The sequence below is a fragment of the Bidens hawaiensis genome, unplaced genomic scaffold (assembly GCF_021521415.1).
Source record: "Bidens hawaiensis isolate Kalapana, Puna unplaced genomic scaffold, B.hawaiensis_p1.1 tig00002236_1, whole genome shotgun sequence".
In the NCBI taxonomy this organism is placed as follows: Eukaryota; Viridiplantae; Streptophyta; class Magnoliopsida; order Asterales; family Asteraceae; genus Bidens; species Bidens hawaiensis.
Genome location: NW_027491119.1, coordinates 1,004,128 through 1,016,513, shown reverse-complemented (window position 1 = coordinate 1,016,513; position 12,386 = coordinate 1,004,128). Strand labels below are relative to the sequence as shown.

The following is a 12,386-nucleotide window of genomic DNA, read 5'->3' as shown; positions in this document are numbered from 1 at the left end:
GCTATGATCTATTTAGGCTTGATCACAATCTGATTACACCCTATGTTAAACCCCAGTTAAGCACATGTTGCGCGCAGTGTTTATTATTATCTATTTATATCTATTAAACTTGATTTCTCACCGACACGCAAGTGTTGACGTTTTATTTTAACACATGTTCAGGTTTGCTGTAGCTGCTTTTGGGAATCTCAAGGACACGTAGGATGTTTTCTTTTTCTTTGGACCTAGATTAAAATGTAACAAGACAAATTATGTTATTTGAATATTTTAAGTTATGATATGATTTATGTTACTTTACGATTTGTGTTCTGCGCGTGCGCAATGAAAATGTATTTATTAAATATTGACACCCAAATAGTGTCACGAGTAATGAAACAATACGTGGCGCCCCGATGTATAATCCGCCATCGGTCGGGGTGTTACATTATATTCTTTTTTTACTCGTTACGGTCTCCATTTGTTCGTTTGAAAATTGTCGCTTCTGTTTTTACTGAATGATGCTAGTAGCGACTTTCGGGCTTTTGTATTAACTGAACGGGGTATTAAAGACTCAGACTCGTGGGATACTCGTGGGATAATTAAAGATGTACAAGTTCAATTATATAGATCTCATGCATAGAAAATAACTGCTAAGATTATGGGTAATGATTAATGTTTCTTAAAGGCATTTTCTATCATGTAATCACTAATTTTATTTTAGCAAAAAACATGTGTAATAAATAATGTTCATTCAGTCATTACCACTTCAAGTTACATATGATGTTATTATAGAAATTCTCATGTTCCTTCACAACCATATAATGCTTCATTATGCATGCATGGCATTCCTAGTGAGGATTCATACTCTCAATGTAAGTATAAGAATTCATGCCAACGTAAAATGTTGTTTCAACTTTCAAGCATGCTTAATAATGGAGCTTAAGCCGAATTTGCATTACAATTATTTTATAATGATGGAAAGAACGTGTTACTTAATGCTTAATAGTTCTAATAATATCCTTTAACAATCACCTTCTCATACCTTGAACAATATATTATACAATATAAAAAAAACAAAAACATATGACTGTCACACGATGGATGACATTTTTTCTTCACTTATGTTTTATGTATATAATTAAGTTTTTCAACATAAAACACCAAAATCTTTTTTATAACATACACAAAAAAACTAAAAAAAAAAACACTTTTAGAGTTAATCAAGCAATCCTAAGCACCCTCTAATAAAATGTTGTTTCAAGCATGCTTACTTGCTTAGTAATGGAGCTTAAGACGAATATGTACTACAATAAACTTATATTATTATGATGGAAAGAATGTAATGATTAATAGTTCTAATAACATTCACCATCATGTAAAGCAGCTCTCATACTTCTAACAATGTATGATATAATATCTAACAAAAACATATATGTTTGTCACGCTCTGGATGACGTATTTTCATCACTTAACTTCAACTGTGAAGTGTTTAACATAAATATTCAACTATTTTATTCGTGTAATTAAGTTTTCTAACATAAATCACTGAAATTTTTTTACACAAAAAAAGAAGAAAAATTATACTACTCGAGTCAAATGTGATGCATGAATATGATTCTAAACTTTCCGGTGTATTTTATAAAGGGGAAATGCACCCGTTTAGTACAACTCACATCAATTTCAGTAACCATCCAACGTCCCAATGAAATGATGCCACATTTTCAATACAATCCTACCCAATTCAACCTAAATTGGACAGGGTGGCGTGCTAGTACAACCCACTACCAAATTCAACACACTAACCAATAAATTTGTGTCGATTTACATCCCTGCCCTCTTCCACCCTCATATTTTTTGTGCTCATCTCGATTTCCAACCCCCCCCCCCCCCCCCCCCCAAACCAACCAACCAACCAACTCGCTACCTTTCTGAGTTCTCCCCCTTTCTACCCAAACGAAGATATATCTAAGATTATATCTACAAGACTATAAAGTTCATTTGACCCCGTAAACGTTGATAATTTTTTTGTTTGAATGATTTATCTTTTTACCTCTCAATTTTAATAGAGTTTATATGACTCGTAAAATTTAATTATTGTTTTTCTTTAAGATTTAATACGTTCATACTCCTAAATTTTAAAATAGCAGTCAATTCAGCAAGTTATTTTTCTTTCTTTATTCTAACAAATACTTTTTGATTTATATTTTTTATACGTTTAATTAGTTTTTTAAAGTTAATTTTTGTTTCACTTATTTATATTAAAGCTAACTTTTAACTCTAGATATGTTTAGTTATCTGTGTTGCTTGCTTACTTTTACGTTCGATTAGATTAAAGCCCACATGAACTATATTAATCCATCGTTGTAGCATGTAGCAAATGCATTCTCGATAACACCATCTCACGACCCCGCCACAAAACACGGGTTGTGTTACTAGTTGACACACATACTCAATTCAGTGAGATTTTCTCTCTTTTATAAAAAAACTTAATAAAATGTCTGAAGCAAGCTAATGATCTATAGTCTAATTGGTTAGACTGAGTCATCCAAAGACTTCAATTTAAAAGGGGGAAGTCTTGAGTTAAAGTCCCACTTGAGACGAAATATAGGGGGCTTAAGTTGGGCTAGTGAGTTTTTCTCACATATAGGTGGATTTTCTCCTGAAGGTGGAACGAAGAAGATTGGGTGGATTAGTGGCCTGTCAGTGATCCGGATTAGTTGTTAAAAAAATGCCTGAACCAGACACCAGTAGGGTTGTTCACAGCTGAGCCGAACTGAGCGAATGCTTGCTCGTTTACAACCGAATTGAATGACTGAAATTCGAACCGAGCAAGAATCATAACGAGCCAAAATCGAATCGAACATTTTTCGACCGAACATCGAGCTTTATTTATTTCCTTCCCTCCAAAAATTTCAATAAAAAACAAGTTTGAAGGCCTGTAAAAATATATTTTGTAAACAAATTAGTAGTTTTTCGATAAACGTGTACTATGTTGTAAATTTTTATGAGAAAGAAGTTTGAAGTGAAATATAATGAACATGCAAATAAACTTTTAATATTCTGAAAAGTTGAATCGAACAAATGGAACCATAAAATCGATATAATAGGAAAATTTTAAATTGGTTTAAAAATAATATACTTATATTTTATGTGTGTTATCTATATATTTATATATTTGTTTATATATAATTATATATAACAAAATAAATTAAAGATATCCAATCCGAACCGAGCAGACCTTTGGTCGTTGCTTGGCTCGTTTACAATCCAACAAAAAACGAGCAAACATTGTCCTAGCAATTTCCGAGCATGCGACGAGCGGTTTGAACGACACTAGACAGTAGTCACAACTAGAGGTGCACAAACCTGTTTTAAACTCAAAACCAGTTTGGGTTTGGTCGACAAAAGTCAAAACCAGTTGACCAAGTTACGATCGGTTTCGGTTCGGGTTGAAATTAGTTTCTTGACCAAGTTACGATCTGTTTCGGTTCGGGTTTTGGCCGGTTTCGATTCGGGGCTTACCGGTTTTTCCTGGTTTTGGTTCGGTTAACCGGTTTTGGTGGAAAATTACAAACCGGTTCTGAACCTACGTTTTCAATCGATTATAAACCTGTTTCTACATAATTGATCAGTTTCGGTTCGGGTTTTGGCTGGTTTCAATTCGGGTTTTGACCGGTTTCGGTTCGATTGACCGGTTTTGGTGGAGAAAATTACAAACCGGTTTCAAACCTACATTTTCAATCAATTCCAAACCAATTTCTACATAATCGATTTCAATCCAGTTTGATTTTCAGATCAGTTTAGTTAACCAGTTTATTTAGTAAATATTATTTACCCACCTCCAGTCCCACCACTAAATTTCCAAGGACCAAAATTAGTAAATACACTTACATAGTTACATTGTAGACTCTAGAGTCTAGATACCCACCAAACCAAACCAAACAACCTGACACACACTATATAATACAGTCCTCTTTATATATATTCAACCTATAGATACACAATCTCTCTCTATATATCCACACCTCTGCTTGCCTCACGCAAGCAAACATAAACAATAACAGTCACGCAAAATGCTATCTTAGGGTTCTACTTTCCTACTCAACACACACACACTCCTCTCTACCGGTTCAGTTTTATTATTATTATTGTGGCCGCCGCTGATGGCTTCGTCTTCCGGTTCGGTGTGCTTTAATTCGACTTGTAAACAGTCTATCGAAGTCCCAACACCAGGCTGGCTTTGCCGCACCGGAGACTTCGCTGACCTGTGCGATCGATGCGCGTAAGGCAGTTATTATTATTATTATTATTTGATAGATGAATAGAATCGTATAATGCTTATATAATTAATGATAATAGTTTGGTGATATTTGTATTTTGTTGTGATGATGATGATGATGATGTTGCTTGTGTTGTAAGTAATGTTTTAGGTTTTGGAATTGGAGAAGTTTTTGTTGTGTTAACCGGAATTAACGGTAACCGAACAAAACCTATGGTTTTGGTTAAGTGAATATGATTAACCAACCTTTCGGTTATGGTTTTCGTTAACCGAAACCAAACTGAATGTTTTCCAAATTTTATAGTTTATACCTCCATTTCCAGCTTCGAATAACTATGTTTATGCTTAGAACCGGCAAATTTAAGTTTTGAAACTTCATAATTGAGCTTGCAACTGTCTAACCGAACCAGTTATAATTGAAAAAAGGTATAAAACATAGAAAATGCATTGGACAATTAACCGAACTTAAGTGAAACCGATGTATGATTAACTAAGCACTCAGTTATGGTTAAGCAGTCTTCCATAACCGAACCGACTTTACCAAAGTTCATGATTGAGCTTGGAACACGATAACCAAACCAATTTTAACTAGAACAAAGGTATAAAGCATAGAAACTACATTGGACAATTAACTGAACTTAACCGAAACCGACGTATGGTTAATCAAGCATTCGGTTATGGTTATTGTTATGGTTATGGTTATGGTTATGGTTATGGTTATGATTATGGTTATGATTATGGTTATGGTTATGGTTATGGTTATGGTTAAGCAGTCTTTCGTAACCGAACTGGCTTTGCGCACCACTAGAAATGGGAAACTAAAAGAGCTTTATATCTTGTTGTAATCTTGATTTCGGGTTTGGCAATATGGCAGTGCCAATGGAGATAAAGCTTTCGCATCTTATGAATTTGATATAGAAATCTTTAATTGATGTTTCTTGTTGAAGAAGCCATGTATTTTTGTTATATGCCCATGATATATGAGTAATGTTTTCAATCAATGTACTTCCTTGAAATGTGGCGCAACTTCGCAAGGAAAAAAAGTGAAGGCAGAAACATGTGCATGATTATAATAATATCAGTTATGATGCCAACCTTAGTTTATGATCTTCGGACGTATGCTCGAAGCTTCCAGCTTATGTTTATATGATGACCTCATAAATTCTATATTTACTTTGTTCCTAGCTGTTTTCCTATTGTATAGTTTTTTAGTTATATTAGGATTACTGATTTATGTTTAATTGACTGTAGTTCTGCTTTTAAAGATGGTAAATTTTGTGATACATATCACTCGAATGCTTCAGGCTGGAGATGTTGTGAATCTTGTGGAAAGGTTAGAAATCTTTCAAAAGTCAAAAGACTCAAAACTAATTATCTTAATTAACATATTTATGTACAAATCCTTTATAATAGTGATCGGTTTTGCTTTTTAGAAAATTCATTGCGGATGCATAGTGTCATTCCATATGTTCGTTTTGTTGGATGCTGGAGGCATTGAGTGTCTCAACTGTGCAAAAACAGAATACATCTTGGTAGTATTCACATTTAGATGTTGTCTACATTCTACACTTGTTGATTTCAGTTATCTAACATAAAATTACGCATATTTTGCTATATTAATTCATCGTTTTAGACACCGAATCCTAGTTGGCCATCTGCTTCTCACTCTCTCCATGGACCTTCGGAAAAAATTAAAGATGTTTCATCCAAAAATTGGAGATATATTACTGGATTAGACCCTGTACCTTGGTGGCAAGCAGCCGATCCGTTTTGTTCTTCTAAAAGTCAACATGAATTGCAGTTGACTTCCTGTTCTCTGGGTCAAAGTAAAACAGATGATCCTCGTGCAAGATCTGTGAATGACGGCTGGCGGGTCTGTGCACCAGAAATATTTGGCGATAGAGCCCAAACCACTGGTAAAATGTTATTTTGTTAGATAATGTTTAGAACTTTCTTTAGTTACCAAAATAAGTTCACTTAACCGAGCGTTTTATTCAGGAATCCAGTATGATGTGAAACACAATTGGTTTAAAGATAATTCTTTAAGGAATCTTTCTAGTTTGCAAGAAACATTTATGGAACACGATCAAAAAAGTGAAAAAGGAAGAGCGTCTGGAATTCATGTTCAACAGTTATTCCGTCCACCATCAGCAGAGAAACAATGCTCTAATAATAGCAATGGAACCGGCAAGTCTCTTGAAAATCAGGCCCATAATGCTAAGGCTCGAGGCGAACGACGGGCCCACCATCAGCTACTTCCGCGCTACTCTCTCCAATTCAAAGATCAAGAACACCAGCAACACCGTGGAGGGTATCGTGCTTTTTTATGCTATTGTTGATTATTATTATAGTTTGTTTACACAAATCATTTATCAGAAATCCCTTAACATTGTGATAGTTCAAATGCCAAGATTACCCCTTTGTTTGAAAAAGTGTTGAGCGTTAGTGATGCCGGGAGGATGGGTCGATTGGTGGTACCAAAGAAATATGCAGAGGTTAGTGACAATTATATAACTAGATTTTTGATATCTGTGTTATGAATATAGTTTGTATATGGTTGTTGTACAGGCTTACCTGCCTCCAATTTCTGAGCCTGAAGGCTGTCCACTTGCCATCCAAGATTCGAATGGAACGCAATGTGTGTTACAATATAGATTCTGGCCCAATAATAATAGTAGAATATATGTTTTAGAAGGAATGACTCCATGTATACACTCAATGCAGTTGCGAGCTGGCGATACAGGTAAAACACATTTATTCAGATATGTTCTACTGTATTTGAGTTGTTGCTCATTTGTTATTTTGTTTCAGTGACATTTAGTAGGCTGGAGCCTGAAGGAAAGCTTATTATGGGATGTAGAAAAGCTTCAGTTGCATCTCCATCTCCATCTCACAAGGTAGGTCTACTTTTGAACGGTTGAGTGATGCATGACATAGGTCAAATCCAAAGTCAAGCATCGTATAGGAGTATTTTTGGTTACTAGCTTTTAGAAGTGGAAATTTTGATATGGTTACATCTGAATTTATGGGTCGATTTGGGATACGTTTGATCTACTGTGTTTCCTTTTAGTGAATCTAATTAAGTTCTGTGTAATAATAAATGGTCTAATATTCCTCATTGACAGCAGGGCAATGAAACAAGAAGTACAAGTGTTTTCGTTCGTGAAGATGCTTTAAATGATACTAAGTCGAGAATTCAAGATGGCGCATGGTCAGAAGTTGATAAAATTTCTAATCGTGCTAAAAGGAAGAAAATGTGTTCAGATAGTAAATACCTTAAATTCAGTGTCACTTTGGAACAAGTGCAAGGATTGTTACAACCGACTCTTACTAGTTCTCCCACCGTTGTATTGATTGATGGTGTTGAGTTTGAGGTTTTTCAGGTAATACACACTGCAATTTCGACACATTTAATGTGTTATTTCTGATTATGCATACAAGCTTCCTAAATAACCTTGTATAAAATATTGGATTAATGTAACAGGAGGCACCGATTATAGGGAGTCCTACAGAATTTTCAACCGACAATGCTCGGTAAGTTTACTAAAATATTAATAACTTTTTATTTTGTTATATAAAGAGTTTTACATTTATATTTTATCCCATTTGCCTAGAAGATCTCATTGTTCAACAGAGGTAGAACCGACACCAGACCATCTCGAGCATATGCTTCCCATGACCAATCACGGTATAATATATGTGCATTTCTTGTAAAAAAATTGTGTATTTCTTGTATAATATTTGCTAATTTATTTGCGTGTGTTGAATAATCAGAAAATCCAGAACCAAGCAACGCCATGAATGGCCTTTACGCACTTGCTGACATGACAGACCATGACGGGAAGGCCACAACGAAACACCCACGCCATAAACATGGCTGCACATGCGTCGTCTGCATTCAACCGCCAAGTGGCAGCAACCACAAACCAACTTGCAAGCATTCTACTCCACCACCCCCAATGATGCAGAATCCAACTCAACTGCTGTATGCTGACATCATCCGCTATACGCGGATGGCGAATGGTGATAGCACCAATGACCACAAATCATGGGCTGGTCAAACTTCTGAAAATGACCCAAGTAAAGAAAAATCGTCCAGTTTGTCTTTCAAAAGTCAAATTATTGACTTGAACATACTACCCGAACGGGAAGAAGAATCTTCTCCTGTTTCAGGTTCCATGGGGATAATGTAGGTAGTTCAAGAATCTAAACATGCATACATTAATATGCAGAAGCCGTCGATCAGTGGCATCACGGATGGATATCACATAAATCATGATCTATAAGGCTATAAAGGTACCGTTTCTGTTATTAGCTAATGGTAGCCGTTGTCACAGGGGAAGATAGTAGTTACTTATTCGTGGTGGCGGTGATGGTGGTTAGGTTGAAGCTGTTTTGTTATGTGAGTAGGAGCTCACCTTGCTGATCATCTTTTAGAAAAAAGATATTATTAGAGCTTCGTTAAGTTTTTCGTTTAATCCTAGAAGCTGACTTATGCATTATGACATGCTCTAGATTCATCGAAGTACATAATCATTCGGTGTAATTAGATTTTTTTTAGTTTTAAATGTCATTAGATCTTTAACTTCAAATCCTGAAGAGGTTATTCATCAATGTAGCATATTGCATAATGTTCATGAAATAACTGAAGAGGTTATTCATCAATCTAACCACCATATTTGTATTCTTTTTGTAAGCGTGAAGCGTTATAAAAAATCGCTTCAGTTTGCATGGTCATGGACCAAAGTTTATACGAGCCGGCTCGTTTAATCAGCTCATTGCTAAATTGAAATATTTTATTTTACAAGATGCAATAATTCAACTTATTTACTTTATAAAGTCATTCCAAGTTGAGATCAATATTTTGAACTTGGACAGCTATTGCAAAGATAGGGTACTGACAATTTGTCATTTATATGTTATCTTTTTATTTTAGGTGTATTGGTTTTTAATATTTTATTAATCTTAACAGTCATCTTTGGTCGTTTCCGGTCTCAACTAACAAATTTGCTGGTAACGATCCCACCTTTTATCATATTTCTTCCCAACGGTCCATAACTAACATAATTCTAACGATGTTAATTGCAGGTTGTTAGCGTTTTTGGCAGGAAAACTCACATTTTTCAGAAAACTCAGCATTTTTGTCCCAGTCAACTTTGTAACCTTAGATCGAACATTCAGGAACTTTTTTTCTAGTAAAAGCCCCGAATTATTGATGTCGCCGGAGCCTTAGAACCATCGTCGGAATCGGTTGGTGGAGCTCAAGTGCAGATTGTCACCTTTTATCATATTTCTTCCCGACGGTCCGAACTAACAGAGTTCTAACGCTGTTAGTTGCAGGTTGTCAACGTTTTTGGCCTGACAACTCAGGATTTTTCGAAAAACGCAGCATTTTTGTCCCAGCCAACTTTGTAACCTTAGATCGAACATTTAGGAACTTTTTTTCTAGTAAAAGCCCTGAATTATTGATGTCGCTGAAGCCCTAGAACCATCGTCGGAATCAGTTGGTGGAACTCAAGTGGTGGTGGTTAGTTGGCGATGAGTCAGTTGGTGGTGGTGGTGGTGCTGGTGTTCAAGTTGAATTTCTGAGAAAAAAAATGTGATTTTTCTGTAAAAAAAAGCTTTTTTATGACAACATGTAAGTAATGGTGGTAGAATTCAGTTAGTTATACACTGTTGGAAACAAATATGTTAAAAGACGAGACAGACAACGACCAAGAGATGATAGTGATGATTAATAAAAACCAATACACATTTATTTTATCATTATTTGGTAATGAAAATACACATTAAATTGTTTAAAGTGCAAGTAATAATTAAATATCATTATTCAAGAAGATGGAGTACTAGTAAAGCAGTTATTTGATATATGGATGGCATTCCCTTTTTCATCCCAACAATTATGTTGTATGTCTACAAAGGAATGACCATTTTCACATGTCAACATTTCAACAACATTTGACAACTTCGTCTTTCTTCTCTTGCCACACCTTTGAATAATGAATAACTACCATAACTAATATCTATGGACCCACTCATATATACTTCACAATAATAATATTCATTACTCAGTAAAATTTGTGCTTATGTTAACATCTATAGGTGGTAATTCTTAACAAAACTTTAGAATTGTCTCTTTATTAATCAATGTTTCTTGTTTGGGTTATGGTTTACGACTTTACGTAACATAAACTGCTTTTGTTTTTTTCATATGTTTTCACATTGTCATATTACTGATGGAGATCGAGTTCTTTTGGTTATACGTGAAGTTTCTTTGGTTGAACACGGGCTTTTTGTGTACGTATTTGCTTTATTATTTATAGTGTTTATTGTCTACAATTTATTTGTTAGTATTTTTAATATCCCACAACTTGTGTGCATAAAGCTAGTGGCTAATGTCGAATGTCCTCGTCTCGTTTCTCAACTTATAGGACTCCAAACATCACATGCTATTTAAAACCAACGGTATAGTCGAAACCAAATACATATTTTATATATACATTACCATTTTAATGGATAAAGTTAACATTGTCTATAATGCTTTGCAGCGACTAATCCAATTTCGTATACGATAAAAACACCATAGTATCAATCATTGCATCAAATAACAACAATATTTGCATGGAAAAATGTTCCCACCATGCCTATAACATAATATGATTTTGATTTACAACTATGTGTTTAACACATAATTTGAATATACAAAAACTTTAAATTTTAATAATAAATGTGAAAAAAGATGCAATAAAAGAAAAGGTAGCACTACTTTTAGCAAAAACATAATACATAATGAAGAGCTCCTTTTGAATACAAGGCTTTTTCTCTACTTTTTATAATATCTATTCTGTAAATACCATAAAAGAAAGCCACCTTATTTTGCCCAAACTTAAAAGCAAGTATTTTTCCTATATTCAATATAATGTGTGAAATATACTTTTTGACATCTTTATTTATGGGTTTTTACTTTTTTAAGTATAACATTAAAATTACCAAACAAGACATATGATATATAAAAATCCACCAAATAACCTACCAAAAGTCCAAAACAGAATAAAACAAGGGATATGTGCCAATGTATTATATAAAAGAAGTTACATTATTATATTACCATTTTATTATATAAAAGTAGTTACATTATATTAAAAGAAGTCAATCATTAAGTATAACATTAAAACTACCAGGATATATGATATATAAAAATCCACCAAATAACCAACCAAAAGTCCAAAACAGAATAAAACAAGGGATATGTGCCAATGTATTATATTACCATTTTATTATATAAAAGTAGTTACATCATATTAAAAGAAGTCAATCAATCATTAGTAATTAATCAACTTTGTTCTCTCCTTTTGTTTCATGAGTTGTTTTGTGGGGGCAAAAGGGTCATTTCCTATATGAAGAAATCTTGGACAATCGGGTCGGATCATCCATTACTGCATAAATAAATAAAGATAAAAAAAGTTTGATAATAAGTTCATTTTTCATTTCTGTTGTCCTCACATCTTTCCTCTTGAGCAATGGAGAAGATTATTGGGACACGTGCAGATCTCCTAGCCGTCCCTTCTTCCTCAGTTGTTGATCCACATAGATTAGTGTCATGTTTATACCCAATCAAGATTTGACAACTCATCTAGTCATGTTGAATTAATTCGCATTGAAAAAAAAATTAAAAATTGAATGCAAACGTACTCTTCATTTAATGCACTTGGTTTTCCCTTTCCAATTTATTAAATTGTCACATTTTTCAATTCAAATACATTTATATATCATCTTATAATCTGGTTAAAAAAATATGTTGAAAAAGAATGATATATATGTGTCAAAAATTAGGTTCCAATATGTAGAAACATAGATATTACATCAATATAGCAGGTAGGCGGGCAACAAGCTGCGCCGCCACCCCTTTCTGAATTGCAAACCCTAACCTGCTAAAGACATACCCCTGCCCCTTTGGAGTCGACACATTGCTATGCACAACCTGTTGGACCTTGGTTAGAAAACGGATAGCTTCCGGTGCCAATGAGCCAAATGTATCAAAAGCCAGAGGGACAAAAACATGTTGGTTCTCTTGGCAGGCTTTAGCATATTTCTCCACCTTCTTCGTTTCAGCCATTTTCATTGCTTG

At 34.4% G+C, this 12,386-nt stretch overlaps 1 long non-coding RNA gene and 1 pseudogene across 2 annotated transcripts; both read left to right on the top strand.

Annotated features, from left to right (window-relative positions):
* The first annotated feature begins 5,689 nt into the window (after nt 1-5,689).
* Nucleotides 5,690-6,432, top strand: LOC143611920 (uncharacterized). Its single transcript, XR_013149866.1, has 3 exons — nt 5,690-5,790; nt 5,892-6,174; nt 6,257-6,432. It is a non-coding gene; the product is annotated as an uncharacterized LOC143611920 (long non-coding RNA).
* Nucleotides 6,433-8,841, top strand: LOC143610917 (B3 domain-containing transcription repressor VAL2-like; annotated as a pseudogene). Its single transcript, XR_013149671.1, has 8 exons — nt 6,433-6,569; nt 6,657-6,753; nt 6,827-7,001; nt 7,070-7,155; nt 7,387-7,641; nt 7,743-7,792; nt 7,876-7,946; nt 8,033-8,841. The product of XR_013149671.1 is annotated as a B3 domain-containing transcription repressor VAL2-like (transcript).
* Nucleotides 8,842-12,386: the final 3,545 nt, after the last annotated feature.